The 16,208-nt window shown below is 47.3% G+C and overlaps 4 long non-coding RNA genes across 4 annotated transcripts in view; 3 read left to right on the forward strand and 1 right to left on the reverse strand.

Moving 5' to 3' along the window:
- LOC309639544 overlaps positions 1–610 on the forward strand; it is an 11,955-nt gene extending 11,345 nt beyond the window's left edge. The window contains exon 3 of the long non-coding RNA XR_014251724.1: positions 339–610. This is a non-coding gene — a long non-coding RNA (uncharacterized lncRNA). The remainder of the gene's footprint in view (positions 1–338) is intronic.
- LOC309639535 overlaps positions 1–14,380 on the forward strand; it is a 26,780-nt gene extending 12,400 nt beyond the window's left edge. The window contains exons 2-3 of the long non-coding RNA XR_014251714.1: positions 3,173–10,870; positions 12,361–14,380. This is a non-coding gene — a long non-coding RNA (uncharacterized lncRNA). The remainder of the gene's footprint in view (positions 1–3,172; positions 10,871–12,360) is intronic.
- LOC309639538 overlaps positions 1–16,208 on the forward strand; it is a 168,406-nt gene that overhangs the window by 13,235 nt on the left and 138,963 nt on the right. The window lies entirely within an intron of this gene.
- Positions 1–16,208, reverse strand: part of LOC309639542 — a 34,161-nt gene that overhangs the window by 3,678 nt on the left and 14,275 nt on the right. The window contains exon 2 of the long non-coding RNA XR_014251722.1: positions 10,702–12,378. This is a non-coding gene — a long non-coding RNA (uncharacterized lncRNA). The remainder of the gene's footprint in view (positions 1–10,701; positions 12,379–16,208) is intronic.

The raw sequence follows: 16,208 nt of genomic DNA on the forward strand, positions 1-16,208 counted from the left end.
AGGGCTTAAGCTCAAGGTCTTAGGGCAGGAAGGCTGAACTAAAGTCGGCCCCCAGCTCTTCTGCGCTCTGGGGAGAGGGAAGGCTGGGTGAATTTTCGCTCCCGGGAAGAAGCAGAGTCTGGGAGCCCTGGAAATCCTGGTGGCGCTACTGACCTGGCCGGGTGTGGTCATCCCGGGCCGGCTTAGGCGGAGCAGAAGTTTATACCCACTGAGGTTGCAAAGGCCATCCCCAGATCTGCTAGTCCCAGCTCCGACCTTGCCTTGGGGCTGTGATGAGGGATCTAACGTCTAGACTCTCCGATCCGTTTTTGTTTTTTTTTGTTTTCTTTTCCTTTCAGCAGGTACACCTAGCCTAGGACTGAGCAGCACTACTGCCCTTAACAGACCAGAAATTGTGGGACAGAGAGCTAGGGAGTCTCCTACAAGGTCTCATTGCTGAAAAGTGACAGCAAAGAAGATTCTACAACCCCTCCCCCACCAGGGTTTTATGTTTCTGTGCAGACCCCTCCCCTCAGTACCCCAATGCCCGGCGCAGTCTGGCACGTGCGGTGTGTTCATCAAATGTTGTTTGATTGAATAAACTTAATTCTTGTTTGGTTTCTTTGTTTTAAAAATAGAACAAACTAAAAAATGAATCAATGATCGAATTAAGGGCAGTGGGGTGAGAAGCTCATTCCCCCGACTCGCTGCGAGGGGGTGGGACAGCTTTGAGTCACCCACGCGCCCTCGCACAGCGGCAAGCCCACTTCCCACCAGCTTTACAAAGACGGCTGTGATTTCCTTCCGTCTATATTTTTGTCCTAGACTTCGTTGGGTTGATCGATGGAGGAGACAAGCTGACCCACGGCGAGGTCAATACAATCGATTCGATGATTTCGACGACCGCTCGGAAATCGCCCTCGTTGCTGAGCGCTGGGTTCCACCCAAAAGGTTTCGGGATGTAGGGTTTCCCGCTCCCCGGCTTAAGTTACCGAACTGGAGCGAGGATGGGGGTAGGTGGACGGGAAGAAGCCTCAAGCCTCACACGAGGGAGCCTCTAGGAACACCAGGGCGGGAGAGTGCTCTCCACTCCCGGCCAGCCCGCCAAGCGCTCTCGAAGCTCTGGTAAATTTCGTTCTGGAGCTTCTTGGCCTTGGAATCAGACACCCGCATCTTTTTGCAGCCGGTCCGCTCTCCTTAGCCCTTTGTTCCTCATCTGCGAAATGGGTTTGTTAAAAAAAATCCTATTTATTGGAGAGAAGATTTGTGAAATACCCACGAGGAAGATAATGTTCTAAGAGCTTTCCACACATCAGCCCACCAAATACAACAATCCGAGGAGGCAGGTGCCTTCTCAATGATGCCCATTTCCCAGATGAGGAAACTGAGTCATGCAGAGACATACAGACTTGCCCGAGCGCCTACAGCTAGTTAGTCCCTCGTGGATCTGAGATTCAACCTGGGAATGGTCTAACTTCTTGTCTGGCTTTTAACGACAAGGTCGTAGGTGCACCGCGCATACATACGGTAGGTACAGAGGGGTGACCTGTTTCCTGTATTTCTTTGCCCTTTAGGGAGGAGACATTCCATTTAAACCTTTCCCAGGCAGATCTGCAGCTGCTTTGATCCTTTGGTCCCTTCCTTCTGGAAGCAAATGCAATGGGGGGGGGGGGAGGTCGGTTTCCGAGTCTGACAAACCTTCTTAAACTGGGAAATCCAGAGCTTTCAAGACTTTTTTTTTTTTTTGTACGAAGGAAGGAGGGGGACGTGTGTGTATGTAGAATCAATATGGTCCAGACAGCCCTTCACAAAGGGGCTCCAGGCGGGCGCCTCGGCCGCAAGGCCCCCGCCCCACCGCCCGCGGCGAATTAATTGGGCCCTGAAAGAAGGGGCGACATAGCTTCCAGTTAATTAGTCAAGAAATGAATCAAGCCCCAGCGGCCTGGCAAAGACCCCTGGGGCGCGGGTTTTGTGCAAGCCAAATTGGTCGGTGGGGCGCTCCCCTTTGGGCCGGGTGGGGCGCGGCGGGGAACCCGGCTTGGGCGCCTCGGGCTGTCCTGCGCCCGGCGCCCAGCACCCCGCGCCCCGGAGCGGGCTCGCGCGCTCCCGCGCTCCGTCAGGCTCTAGCTTTCCGCGTCTCTCTCCCTTTTTCTGTCTCCCTCCTTCCGCTTCTCTCTTCCCTTTTCGGTCTCTGCCGTCGCCCCCTCTCCTGAACTTTGCTCGGGGTTTCCCACCCCTCTCCCAGCTTCGTCTCTCTCCAAGCTCTTCGTCTGGGACGTCTCCCTCCAAAGCCCCAGCCTCCGCCTAGCAGATCTGGAGCTGGGTGGTCTGGGAACGGCGCTGGGGATGCCAAGAAGGGCTGACTTGGGGAGACAGGGTGGAAATGAGCACGGACTTTGGAGCCCTTGGCCTGCTGTGTGTTCTTGGGTACACGACTCTCCATCCTTGGGTCACCTAGGATCCGGGCTCCCGGCTGAGGTTAGGAGAATCCTCTGAGATAACGCACGGCTTTGAAAGGCTTCGGTAACCCGTGACCCGTGTCCCCATGCGATGAGGACTTAGAATTGAGGCACGCCTGCAACACACAAGCAACTACTGAGCGCCTGCGGTGTGCCTGCCTTACTTTGTTCCTCCAGCACCTCCTCCAGTCACGCTGCGGTAACCCAGGCAGCGAAGATCCCGGTGTTTTCGTCCAAAGCAGCTCTGTTGCAGGGATGGGAGGGGAGACGCCAATCGTAAACTCACTTATTTCAAGGTCTTTTTGTGCCACGTGCCAGTGCTCTTTTCTGAACTAGAGGGGTGGACCTGAGGGCTCAGAGAAGTGGAGTGATTTTCCTAGAGTCACACAGCAAAGGAGAGGCACGGCTAAGGGTTTCACCCTGAACCAGGCATTCAGTGCCTGCCCCTTGATCCCGCCAAGAGCTCAGGGGGTCCTCAGAGGTCCTGCTGGCCTGGCACCGAATATTTATGTACTGGAAGAGGGTCGCCAGAATCGCCTTGCCTCCTCCAGCTTAGAGCTAAGGCCCGAATCGCTCTCGGACTCTGTACTTCTTTCCCTCTTTCTTGGTCTTTCGAGCTCAGTCTCCACTTTGGTCTCCCACCCACCAGTCTTTCTGTTTCTCCCCTCCTCCCCCTCGAATCCGGACTCGGAAGTTGAGGCCAGAATCTCTCCCACTTTTTTCCACTTGTCCAGGTAGCTGTTCACATCTCGAGGCTTGGAGCCGGGATGACATCCAGCTGCCGCCAACCGCCAGGATCCGAGCTACAGAAGCAAACTCGATCCGATTCCATGCCCTCCCTGCTCCGCCGACCGCCCGCCCAGCCCCTCCCCAAGCCGCATCCACGGGGTCCTAGGAGCAGACCCCAGTGGATGATTCGATGAATGCCTGCGTTCCAAACAGCAGTCCGGAACCGCGTTTTTTCTTTCTTCCTTTGCTCGCTTCACCGACTTTGGCTTCGCTCAAGGCCCCAAGGTGCCCGCGCCGCGCTTGGCATTCGCTTCCTGCCCCTCGCGGGAGGCCAGGGACTGTGGTTTCCGCTCGCCAAGTCCCTGCCAGGCGCGCACGCAAGAGCTTGGCGAGCTTGGCGCAAGCGTTTGGCGCAAACTGCTTTGGGCCTCAGTTTCTCCGCCCCTTTCAGATCAGAGAAGCGACAGACGAACCAGTTGGGAGAGGAGGAATGGCCAACGGATTGGGTGGTGGCGGCACCGCGGTTCCCGTGTGTGGAGGGGAGTCAAGACTGGAACCACGGCCGCCCGCCCTCTCCCGCTCCCCCTCTCCGAGGGCTGTTATCCACTTCCACGACCCCAGTCTCCCCCAGGCGCGACCTACAGACTGGTCGGGCTCAGTTGGCCGCGTAGTGTGCCCGGCTACCTGGAGGCGAGGACAATCCAGGTCCTAGACAGCAGGTGCGCGCTCAGGTGTGGGGAGGGCTGGTTGCCCGTGGGGCTGCCCGCTCCACTGTAATTGCTGCTGGCCCTGGTACATGTGCAGCCTCAGACAAGGTGTGTTCCAGCAAAGTGTTGGCACACCTCCTACTGAGCTTTAAAAGGGGCCCTGTTAGAGCCTTGGAGCTTTGGAAGAGTCCCTTAACTCTTCTGAGCTTCAGATGCCTCCTCTGAAAACTGGGGATAATAGGTCCTGCCACAGAGGACCAAGGCAAGGAGTAAATGAGATCATGTGTGTACAGCACTCAGTCTAACCCCTGGCACATAGTAAGTGCTCATTAAGCATTAGCTGTTTGGGCACCCTAATCTCTCTGTCCCTCTCTCTATATATCATATGACAATCTATATATCTACATCTCTCTCTATATAACTATCTATATATAATAGATACAATCAGTATATACTTAGTATATATTATATATGTATTTACTAAAAGTATAGACTCAGTGTATATATACTTAGTACATCACATATATACTAAAAATATATACTATATATATTTAGGGTATCCTGAAGAACATATTCTTTTTCTTAGAAGACTACCTAGCATATATTAAGCCCTCTCTCTATTAGCATTGCTCTCTTACCCAGTTCCGTTTCCAGCTCAGCCTGAAGCCCCATTCCTTGTCCTCCTCCCAAGTTGATCCTACAGTGAGAGCCTTCCTCAAGCCTCCCAATCCAGGCTTAGTGCCACTGTGGGCTCCTTTCCTGAATCTCAGGATCTCAAAACCGCAAGTGATCCAAGAGAGACAGTGCTCCCTTCCTCCCCTTGCATTGGAGTTCAGGTCCCAGTAGGGCTTGGAGACCAGGTGTCCTGACTTGGGCTCCAATGCCTTTTCCACCAACCCCCATCTGCCCCAGGCCATTTCCATCTCCTGACCTGAGAAAAAAAGTTTGTCAGATCTATTGAGGGAATAGCACCTGTGGAAAATGAAGGAACGTGATTGGGTGCCTGGAGCGTCCTTGGGCAGAGCCCCCAGGGCAAGGAGCTCCGTAAATGGGGAGGGGGCTGCCTGTGACCGGGGCTGGAAGGGATTTCAGGCTCCTCGGGGGGGTCCTGAACGCCTCGTGGCTCTCAGCGACGCTGTGTATGGCTGATGACCCCACACTCTCAGGCTCAGACCGCAGCTGCCCAATTTGTAGTCAGCAGCAGTCCACCATCCCCTTCCTCAATCCTCAAGGACACTGGGACCACTCCTTCCCAGGCTGAGAGCGGGTGGGGGAGGGGAGTGATGAGAAAGGAAATTCGGAGAGATGGAGAAGGATGACGACAGGGAGTGTGGAGAGAGTGAAAGCAAGAGAGAGAGGGGACACTTGGGGAGAAGGGAGGAAGGAGAAAACAGAGGGAGACAGATAGACACCGAGAGATAGACAGAGACTCTTACCCACCTGGAGAGACTGGGAGAGGCAGAGAGATAAACTCAGGCGACAAAGAGAAAAGCAACTAGAAGCACAGAGAACGAACGACAGAGGAAAATGTGGGACAGAAGGAAAGAGCATGGAAAAGGAATGCCCCCAAGGAGAGAGAAGAGAGATGGTGGGGAAACGATAGCCCAGTGAGGTCTGGGGCAGCCCAGCCACAAGCCCTGGCCCCCTCTCCCGACATATTCCTTAACTTGCTAGAAGATTATCTAGCACAGTATAAATGCCTCCATCAAATCATGATTGAGCTGCTCCAACTGACCAGTACCCGAAGTAGCCTCCAGCCTTAAGGGAATATGGTTTTTAAACCATACGAAGCGTCAGATACCAGCAATTTAGGAGATAAGTTATCATTCATTAGGGGTTTCCAGGGGCCCCCTACAAGGCCTTTGGGGTAGGGGTGGGGGAATGTGTGGCTGAGAGCTTCTGAGTCAGTGCGGAAAAAGACAATGCGTTTCTCTCTTTGCCATCGGCTTGGCATGGAAGCCTCTCTCCTCCCCCAACACATAGCCACTCAAACCCACAAGGAAGGTTTGGTTGGTAGGGTCCAGTTGGCCAAGAAGAGGAAACATCCCGCCAGAGTCCTCCAGATTCCCAGAGTGCACTGGGCGAGATGGAGAGGGGCTGTGCGTGCAATTTCTTAGCTGCTCCCTCTGGAGGAGGATGGGGGGGCGTGGATGGGGAACGTCCCCAGCTACTCCTGGGAAAGCAGATCTTTGTTTAACCAGGGGAAAGTGGTGAGAGATGAGGCGGTGGGTTAGATACTAGAGAGGAGCCTGGTTAAGGTGACGTTTCCCCCCTCCCCGAAGCATCACTCCAACTGGTTCAAGTAAACCAGGGCTCATCTTCCCTCTGGCCCTGCTTCCCTTACTGGCCTCCCAGTCTGCTAAGAAAGGTATTTTACTGTGCAAAAGCTTTTAAGTTTCATTAGGTCCCATTTGTTTATTTGTGTTTTTATTTCCATTTCTCTAGGAGCTGGGTCAAAAAGGATCTTGCTGTGATTTATGTCATAGAGTGTTCTGCCTATGTTTTCCTCTAAGAGTTTGATAGTGTCTGGCCTTACACTTAGGTCTTTAATCCATTTTGAGTTTATTTTTGTGTATGGTGTCAGGGAGTGTTCTAATTTCATACTTTTACATGTACCTGTCCAGTTTTCCCAGCACCACTTATTGAAGAGGCTGTCTTTTCTCCACTGTATATGCTTGCCTCCTTTATCAAAGATAAGGTGACCATATGTGCGTGGGTTTAGCTCTGAGCTTTCTATCCTGTTCCATTGATCTATATTTCTGTTTTTGTGCCAGTACCAAACTGTCTTGATTACTGTAGCTTTGTAATATAGTCTGAAATCAGGGAGCCTGATTCCTCCAGCTCCATTTTTCGTTCTCAAGATTGCTTTGGCTATTCGGGGTCTATTGTGTTTCCATACAAATTGTGAAATTTTTTGTTCTAGTTCTGTGAAAAATGCCAGTGGTAGTTTGATAGGGATTGCATTGAATCTGTAGATTGCTTTGGGTAGTAGAGTCATTTTCACAATGTTGATTCTTCCAATCCAAGAACATGGTATATCTCTCCATCTATTTGTATCATCTTTAATTTCTTTCATCAGTGTCTTATAATTTTCTGCATACAGGTCTTTTGTCTCCTTAGGTAGGTTTATTCCTAGATATTTTTATTCTTTTTGTTGCAGTGGTAAACGGGAGTGTTTTCTTAATTTCACTTTCAGATTTTTCATCATTAGTGTATAGGAATGCAAGAGATTTCTGTGCATTAATTTTGTATCCTGCTACTTTACCAAATTCATTGATTAGCTCTAGTAGTTTTCTGGTAGCATCTTCAGGATTCTCTATGTATAGTATCATGTCATCTGCAAACAGTGACAGCTTTACTTCTTCTTTTCCGATTTGGATTCCTTTTCTTTCTTTTTCTTCTCTGATTGCTGTGAAACTTAAAAGCTTTTGCACAGCAAAGGAAACCATAAACAAGACCAAAAGACAACCCTCCGAATGGGAGAAAATATTTGCAAATGAAGCAACTGACAAAGGATTAATCTCCAAGATTTACAAGCAGCTCATGCAGCTCAATAACAAAAAAACAAACAACCCAATCCAAAAATGGGCAGAAGACCTAAATAGACATTTCTCCAAAGAAGATATACAGATTGCCAACAGACACATGAAAGAATGCTCAACATCATTAATCATTAGAGAAATGCAAATCAAAACTACAATGAGATATCGTCTCACACCGGTCAGAATGGCCATCATCAAAAAATCTAGAAACTATAAATGCTGGAGAGGGTGAGGAGAAAAGGGAACACTCTTGTACTGTTGGTGGGAATGTAAATTGATACAGCCACTATGGAGAACAGTATGGAGGTTCCTTAAAAAACTAAAAATAGAACTACCATATGACCCAGCAATCCCACTACTGGGCATATGCCCTGAGAAAACCATAATTCAAAAAGAGTCATGTACCAAAATGTTCATTGCAGCTCTATTTACAATAGCCAGGACATGGAAGCAACCTGTGTCCATCATCGGATGAATGGATAAAGAAGATGTGGCACATATATACAATGGAATATTACTCAGCCATAAAAAGAAATGAAATGGAGATATTTGTAGTGAGGTGGATGGAGTTAGAGTCTGTCATACAGAGTGAAGTAAGTCAGAAAGAGAAAAACAAATACAGTATGCTAACACATATATATGGAATCTAAGGAAAAAAACAAAAGGTCATGAAGAACCTAGTGGCAAGACGGGAATAAAGACACAGACCTACTAGAGAATGGACTTGAGGACACGGGGAGGGGGAAGGGTAAGCTGGGACGAAGTGAGAGAGTGTCATGGACATATATACACTACCAAATGTAAAATAGATAGCTACTGGGAAGCAGCGCATAGCACAGGGAGATCAGCTCTGTGCTTTGTGACCACCTAGAGGGGTGGGATAGGGAGGGTGGGAGGGAGGGAGACGCAAGAGGGAAGAGATATGGGAACATATGTATATGTATAACTGATTCACTTTGTTATAAAGCAGAAACTAACACACATTGTAAAGCAATTATACTCCAATAAAGATGTTTAAAAAAAAAGAAAAGTATTTTAAAAGGACATTTTCATGGTAGCAAATAAAAGGATTTCTTTTCCTTTTTCTTCCTCCTCCTCCTGCTGCTTCTTCTTGGTCTTCTTGCAAGGCTTGTGTTTGCTTTGCTTTAACAAACAGCCGATAGAGTTTGCTTTAAAGGAGCACTAAAAAAAAAAAAAAAAAAAAAAAAAAAATTGTACCCCCACAAGGCAGGCCAAGCATTAACTGTGGGCATGCGTGCTCGTGTGTGTGTGTGTGTGTGTGTGTGTGTGTGTGTGTGGGTGTGGGTGTGGGTGTGTGTTTAGGCCTCCTGAGTGGGCTTGTAGTTATAGAGGGGACCTGCTTCAGGTGCAGAAAGCTGGGAGGGGGAATGGGGAGGAATGCATGGACAGATTTACACCTGTCCTTACAGCTGCCATTGGCAACACTTACAGCCTCCAGAAATGACCCTTGGTGCCGACTTGTCTGGAAGCCATCAGGGTTAGTTTTGAAGCAGGAATCTTCAAGTGGACCAGAGGGCAAGCTCTGCCCACCCCCTCCCACCCCCCTTCCCTGTTGCTGTCCTCAAGGGCTGCTCACTCCCCACGGCCCACCAACCCCCTCCCACCTTGTCTGTTTCCTCTATCAGGTAAATGTCATCATTTGACTTTCTGATCCCTTTGGTGCTACCGCCTAATGAGGGCTGGGCAGGGTGCAGGCTTTTCGGCCGGTCCATCACAGCCACCCTCCTCCCTCCCCACCGGGAGCTGGGTCTGGCCCCAGGAATCTGTGTGGGATTCCTAACTCTGCCCTCCAGCCAGTTTCTGCCCCCTGCCACCAGCCCCACCACAGCCTACTGGCCAGACAGTTGAGTGACTGATAATATCCAGATGCCTCTGGAATCTTGCTTCCAGTCTTCCCAGCGCTTGGCCAGGTCTGCAGAAGTGGGGGCAGCGGGCAGCAGGCATTCTGCCCCGACGCTTGTTGCCACCTCTCAGAGGCCGATGAAAGGCCCACTCAGCTGGGTCCTTCAGGACGGGGGACCCTGGAGCCAGGGCACTCAGAAGGCATGTTTGACACCCATGCTGGGAACTTTGAGTCTCCGACTTTCTCCCCTCAGCCCCACAGAGGTCTAGGAGGTTGAGAGGGAGCAGATTACAGGCCACGGGCTGCCAGAGAAGCCACAGGGGAAAGCAGGCACTTTGCCTGAGAATTAGCAGGCACTGGGCAAGTATCTGGCCTCCATTCCATTACTGGTAAAATTGGGAGTGGCTGGGGAGGGAGATCTTTTTATATAATTTGGTTTCACCTTCACAGTGATTTCCTTAACATATGTTTCAGTCATCTACTCACTTTTTTTTTTTTTTTTTTTTTTTGGCCGCACCGTGTGTTATACGGGATCTTTGTTCCTTGATCAGGGATCGAACCTGTGCCCCCTGCGGTGGAAGCACGGAGTCTTAACCCCTGGACCGCCAGGGAAGTCCACATCTACTCACTTTTTCAAAACACCTAACTTGTTGAAAATGAAATCTTTATCTGGATACCATAAATCAAACTTGTGTCTCACTTCCCAGCAGTAGAAGGAACCTGGAAAATGGTGAGCTGTGGAAAGAAAGCAACATTACAAGGCTCTGAGCTCGAGGTTTGCTCTCGCTTTGCTGATGCTACAGTGATTGTTAGAAGGGTGATTGAGACAGGTAGGTGGGCGCTCATCTGAGCCTGGACTTAGTCCGAAGGTCCGAAAAAGAGTTGAAAGAGGAATGGTTCTCTTCCTCGGGGATTTAGTTCCATATAAAGCTATGTTCAGCTCCCACCCTCGTACCCCTTTTGATGCTTTGGAGAGCACTGCTCAGCGTGCTTTCCTAGAGCTTTTTAATGCTACCACAGCATCAAGCATCCTGTGCTCTGATTTGGGGTTTCTAGGTTCTGCTCTTCCCTGAGCCTGAGAATCATGGCTCAAACCCTCCCTTTGTTTTCTCCATCACCAAGAATGGCTTCACCACATTTTTGGGCCACAGACCCCTTGGGCAATCTCGTGAAGCCTGTGGATACCGCCTTGGAATTCTCTTTTTACAAGACATAGGATTACAATTTTAAATAAAAGCAATATTAAAAATATAATAGTAACATAGTTACTAAATAAATATATATAGTAACATATATGCTCCTTACGAACGCATTAAATCACACAATCTAGCCATGGCTCTGATATTGTACCTTTGAAGTCAGGTTGAGCAAAACAGCATTTGGGGATCTCAGTTACACCTGTAACGCGATTGTGAAAATACCTGTGATTCTTTTGGTGACCAGGTCATAGCCAGTGCAAGTCTTCCCGTGGGTGGTCACCTATATTCATAATGGAAGAAAATACTGATTTCACTGCGAGTCATCCAAGTTCACAGATGCCTGGATTCTATTCGGGGACACCCCTGTAAGAGGTCATTGGAGGAGAGCAGGGTAAGAACCCCTGAAGTGTAGAGGGAATGAATTGGGCTTTTGGTCTCTGAGGAAGGTTCTCCTGGGAAAGAGCCATAGCTTTGAAAGCCGGCGCAATCTCCAGATCCCACGAGCTCAGGCAGAAAGGAAAGAAATTATCAACAACATCTCAAGGAATATTTCTCAGTAGGCCCAGAGGGGAGCGAGGGCCGGCTTGGGATGGTTTGGCTCAGAGAAGGGAATTTTCTCCCCAAAGTGTTCATCAATGCCTCCATCCTAACACACCCACACTCCACCTCCGGGGTGATATTCTAGGCAGCTCTGCCCCCTCTAAAACCTCAGCTTTCCCACCTAGACAAAAGATCGCTGCCCCTTCCTCTCCACCAACACAATAACTCCTGCACAGCTCTTTTGCCCCAAAGAGTGTGGACAAGTCCGACCTTAGCATTGGGTAACCCCTTCGTAAGGGTTAAGACACTGAGCTGATGCATTTTTTGCCTTTAAACAAAGCACTTAGTCAAACCTCTGTGATCAGGGAAGTTGCAAATGGCCCCAGGACAGTAGCTGTCACTCTCCTCGGTGAAATACAGTGCAAAGAACTCTGAGCTACTGGGACAGGCACTTGAAGGCTTATTTAGGGATAACCAGAAACAAGAAAGCTGGAAACTGTCAGAACGCCCTCAGGTAAATGGAGTGTAGCTTGACGTTGAATGAGGTAACCTCAGCAGATTCTGGGGTCCCAGTAAAAGGAGAACAAAAGTATTTATGGACCAGCTACTCTGTGCAAGACCTGTGCCCTGTTCTTGGCTTGCAGTGGACCTTATCTAAAGGTCCCATTACAGGCTCTAATATCCATTCACTCAACTCATTCATTCCTTAGCAAATATTTACCAAGGGCCCATATGCATCTAGGGCTAAGGATATAGCAGCGAGCCTAGCACATAAAAATAATTGTCCCCAAGGACCTTCTAATGTGGGAGAGACTAATGAGAAACAAAATAAAGAGGAAAAATAAATGTTTAGTGGTGATGAGTCATATGGAAAAAAATAAATCAGAAAAGGGAGTTGTGAATGGCAGATGGGGGGGGCTTCATTTTTATTTTATTTTTTATTATTTTATTTTATTTTTATTTATTTATTTTTGGCCACACCGCACACGCAGCATGCGGGCTCTTAGTTCCCCGAACAGGGATCGAACCCGTGCCCCCTGCAGTGGAAGCTCGGAGTCCTAACCACTGCACCGCCAAGGAATTCCTGGGGGCTTCATTTTTAAAGGAAGTGTGAGAGAGAAGACAGGTGCAGGAGACCCACATTTACTTGAACACAATCCTGGATTCTGAGCTGGGCACTCTTTGTCCATCGTCTCCATCATTCTAGGTAGTTCTTATTTTCGTCCCTATTTTATTGTTGGGGAAGGTGAGGCTCAGAGAGGTTAAGTGACTTACCAAGGTCTGCATAAGGCAGAATTAGAATTTGAACCCAGGACTCAATTTCTCTTTCTTCCATACCAGGTTGCCTCTGACACATTCCTGGGAAGACAGAAGAAAGGAAGAAACAGGAAGGTCATGGAGGAGTGGCAGAAGAACACCAAAGAGTAAACTTTACCCTATGAGTCATGAGCTCAGTCTTCTAAGACTGGGGAAACTGAGGCCCAGAGAGGAAAAGTAATTGTCCAAGGTCACAAAGAAAAATAAATCCTAATGCCTAGACGTCCTAGCTCATCAGCGCCTAATCTTGTCTTGGCATCATATGGCAAGTCACTTTGGCTCTCTGGGCCTCAGTTTCCTCATCTATAAAATGGAGCCAAGCAGATCGGTTGCCCACAATTGATGAACAGGAAAGACAAAATCACTCAGGAGAGAGAATTTATTCTAATGCTTGGCACAGAATTTGTATGCAATAAATATTAGATTTCTTCACTCCTCCTCAGCCAACCTGCTCCTTGGCACCATTTGGTCAGAGTAAGGGTCATATGTCTGTTGGTTTTCATGGTCTGGGCTAGTGGTCTCCAAACTTTTTTTTTCTTCTTTTTAATTTGGCCATGCTGCTCAGCTTGTGGGATCTTAGTTCCCTGACCAGGGATAGAACCCACGCCCCCTGCAGTGGAAGTACAGAGTCCTAAACACTGGACCACCAGGGAATTCCCTCCAAACTTTTTTTTACTGAAACATTTGCAACATAAAAGAGTACAGCAACTGGTAGAAGGAATTCCCATATACCCACCACCACTTCAATAATTATCAACTCATGGCCCATCTTGTTTCATTTACGTACCCTCACTGGATTGTTTTAATGCAAATGCAGACACCATATCATTTCATTTGTAAATACTTCGGTGTGTGTCTCCAAAAAATAAGAATAAAAATTTTAAAAAACAACTACAAGACTGTTATCACACACACACCCCAAAAGCAATGACTGGGTAATCTTATGAAATACCCAGTTAGTACTCAGTAGTTCCCAGTCGTCTCATTCTTCTTATTTTATCACAGTTGGTTTGTTCCAGTTAGGTTACAGGCAATGTGTCTACATTGTTTTTGATTATGTATCTCTTACATCCACTTCCCATTTTTTTTCCCTGAAAAAATTATAAATAGAAATAATGGAATCATTCTGGCTGTTGCCATTTGCAACCCTGTAGTATCATTTATTGTGTTTCTCTGTCCCTTGTATTTCCTATAGACTAGTGGTTAGACAGAGATGTTTGATGAGCCTCAGAGTTGATTCTTTTGGCAAATCGGCTTCATGGATGGCGGTATGTACTTCTTCTTCTTTTTTTTTTTTTTTTTAACTTTTACTTTTTATTTATTTATTTATTTTTGGCCGCGCTGTGCGGCTTGTGGGATCTCCCTGACCAGGGATTGCACCCGTGCCCCCTGCAGTGGAAGCGTGGAGTCTTAACCACTGGACCGCCAGGGAATTCCTGATGGTGTGTACTTCCATCAAAAGACTTGCAATATCACTTGTCTTTCTTCTTGGTTTATGAGTAGCTGCTGGCGACTGTTTTTAGGATGGATCCATTATTTCATTAGGGGTTTGCACAACAGTGATATTTCATTTCTTTCATTTCGTCTTCATTTATTATGTGAAATACTCCCAAATTTCTCGAGAGGACACCACATCACTAAACTAAACTACACATCACTAAGGTTTGAGTAGACACCGTCCACTATCTAAATTTTCACGCTTCTAAATGATATATCTCTTCTCTTGAATTTGACATATGATACATAATTGAACTGCACTCAACTGGAAATTAAAAGTGATAACCTTTACAAACAAATGTGCCGGGAATTTCTTCCTGTACTTGGTGGTCAGCCCGTTTCTAATCCAGGGGTGTCCACAACATCATCAGGAATTTCTTTCTTCTCTTTCTTTTAAAAAAATTTGTATGGGATTATAGTTGATTTACAATATTGTGTTAGTTTCAGGTGTAAGGAATTTATTTCTTAATTCAGTCAGGATGCCTCTTGCGAACCAAATGAAAAAGGAGCCTGTGAAACTCTCTGAAAATGTTGATCCATCGGACCCCCTCTCTCTCCCCCTTACCCCGCCCCCCCCCCCCACCCCGCCACCTCCCAACTGTTCACCGGTGCTGGGAGAAGGAAAGGAAGATTCTGCCACAGCTGGGTCCATTTGGGAGGGTCCTATGCAGAGAGGTTTACAAACCGGAAGCTGCTTCAGGGAAAGGCGAATTGTTTTTGTTTTTGTTTTTTTTCACTTTTCATTTTAAAGTACTCACTCCATCAGAGCCAACGGGAGATTTTAAACAAACCACATTGCCCTCAGGTCTGCTTCCTGAAGGAGGGGATTTATTCTTCACCCCTCCCCCCCATGAGTGTTCACAGCAGAATTAAGGCTAGGGAATCTGGCAGGGGCTCCCTTGCGGAGGGGAAGGTGTGTCTGTGCCTTTTTGCAAGGCATTAATCACTTGTTTATAGAGGGGGAAGGAAAAAAAAGAAACCAGAAGGAAGACACTGGAGGCTGTTCAGTCTTGGGTTCCCTCCCAGGCAAACCCTCTCACGCCCAGCCGCCCTCCATACGCTGGCGACCAGCTCAGCTTGCCTTTGTCCTGGGTTCCAGAGCAATGGGGCTTGGTCCCCCTCAGAGCTGAGCCTGAAGGTGCGTCAGTGGTGATGGCGGGGCTGCCCCGGGTGTACAGATCCTCAGGCCTGAGCTACCTTTAAGCATTTACAAATCTCACCCTCACCTCCTCACACACGTATACCCCTTTTCATATATATTCTCATCACCATATTTCCCAAGCTGACACCGGACCCATGTTCCAAATAAAACCCTCACTATTATTTTCACATAAATATTTCTCTAGAGACACTGGTTTCCTACGGGGAATTGAACTTGGAAACCAGAACTGGAGGTGAACCTACTTTCAGCTGTAAACTATTTGGAAGTGTGTCATTTATGGATGTATTACCCATTAATGAAGAAGCAAAGAAGCACATTAAAAAAAAATATGTTCATGGGATAAATCTGAAATCTAGAGAAAAACTTAATAACAACTCTAATAATAATCACTTTCCTTTTGTTCCCCCATACATATCGTTAAAATAAATAAAAGTATTGTTTCCTTTTGAGTAGGTTGTGTGTATATGTACAGGATATCAAATGTAAGAAGTACAAAATGGTAGGGTGAAAAGTAATTCTCTCTCCTATAACTCTCTCCTACTTCCTCTCCTCATAAGTCACCATGGTAACAACATGTATCCTAGTTATATTAATATACGTGTGTGTATATATATATATATATATATATGTATGTATAGTTTTGACTGATGCCTCACTTTCTTTTGTTTTGTGAAATATATTATTCATGCCAGAATATATTTTTTCAGGATTTCTTTTTAAATAAATTAATATACATGGAATGTCTTTTAATAATTTATATTTCATTCAACATGTTAGGAACCAGCCTATCAAAAAAGAGAGACTAAGCTAGACAAAAATGGGCAATCCACAGGGAAATAGTAGCATGTGGCAGCTTGGGGTAAATTACAAATATCTGCTATGTAAACAGTAAATCTGTTGGGCCAGGTGCTACCCAGACACAAGCCATTTTTCCTTCACCTTTATCAATAATAAATGCAGTCGCCCATCAACTGGACCTCAAGACTTTTGCCTACACTGCAGACAGATCTTGCTAAATAGACAGAAACTGCCAGGCTGAGCAAGTGTACTGAAAACATTTACATCTTGAAACCCTCAGCAATTTGGCTTTGTGTGTAAGGGTCTTGGCCCCCAAAGGTTCCAGCCGAATCCTCCGTGCTCTTCGCTGGCAAGGAGCGCCACTTTATTGTGTCCGTGATGTTGGATAGGTCTTTAAACGAGCCTTCTGCAGTCC

Source organism: Balaenoptera physalus (assembly GCF_965194825.1).
Source record: "Balaenoptera physalus genome assembly, chromosome: 12".
NCBI lineage: Eukaryota > Metazoa > Chordata > Mammalia > Artiodactyla > Balaenopteridae > Balaenoptera > Balaenoptera physalus.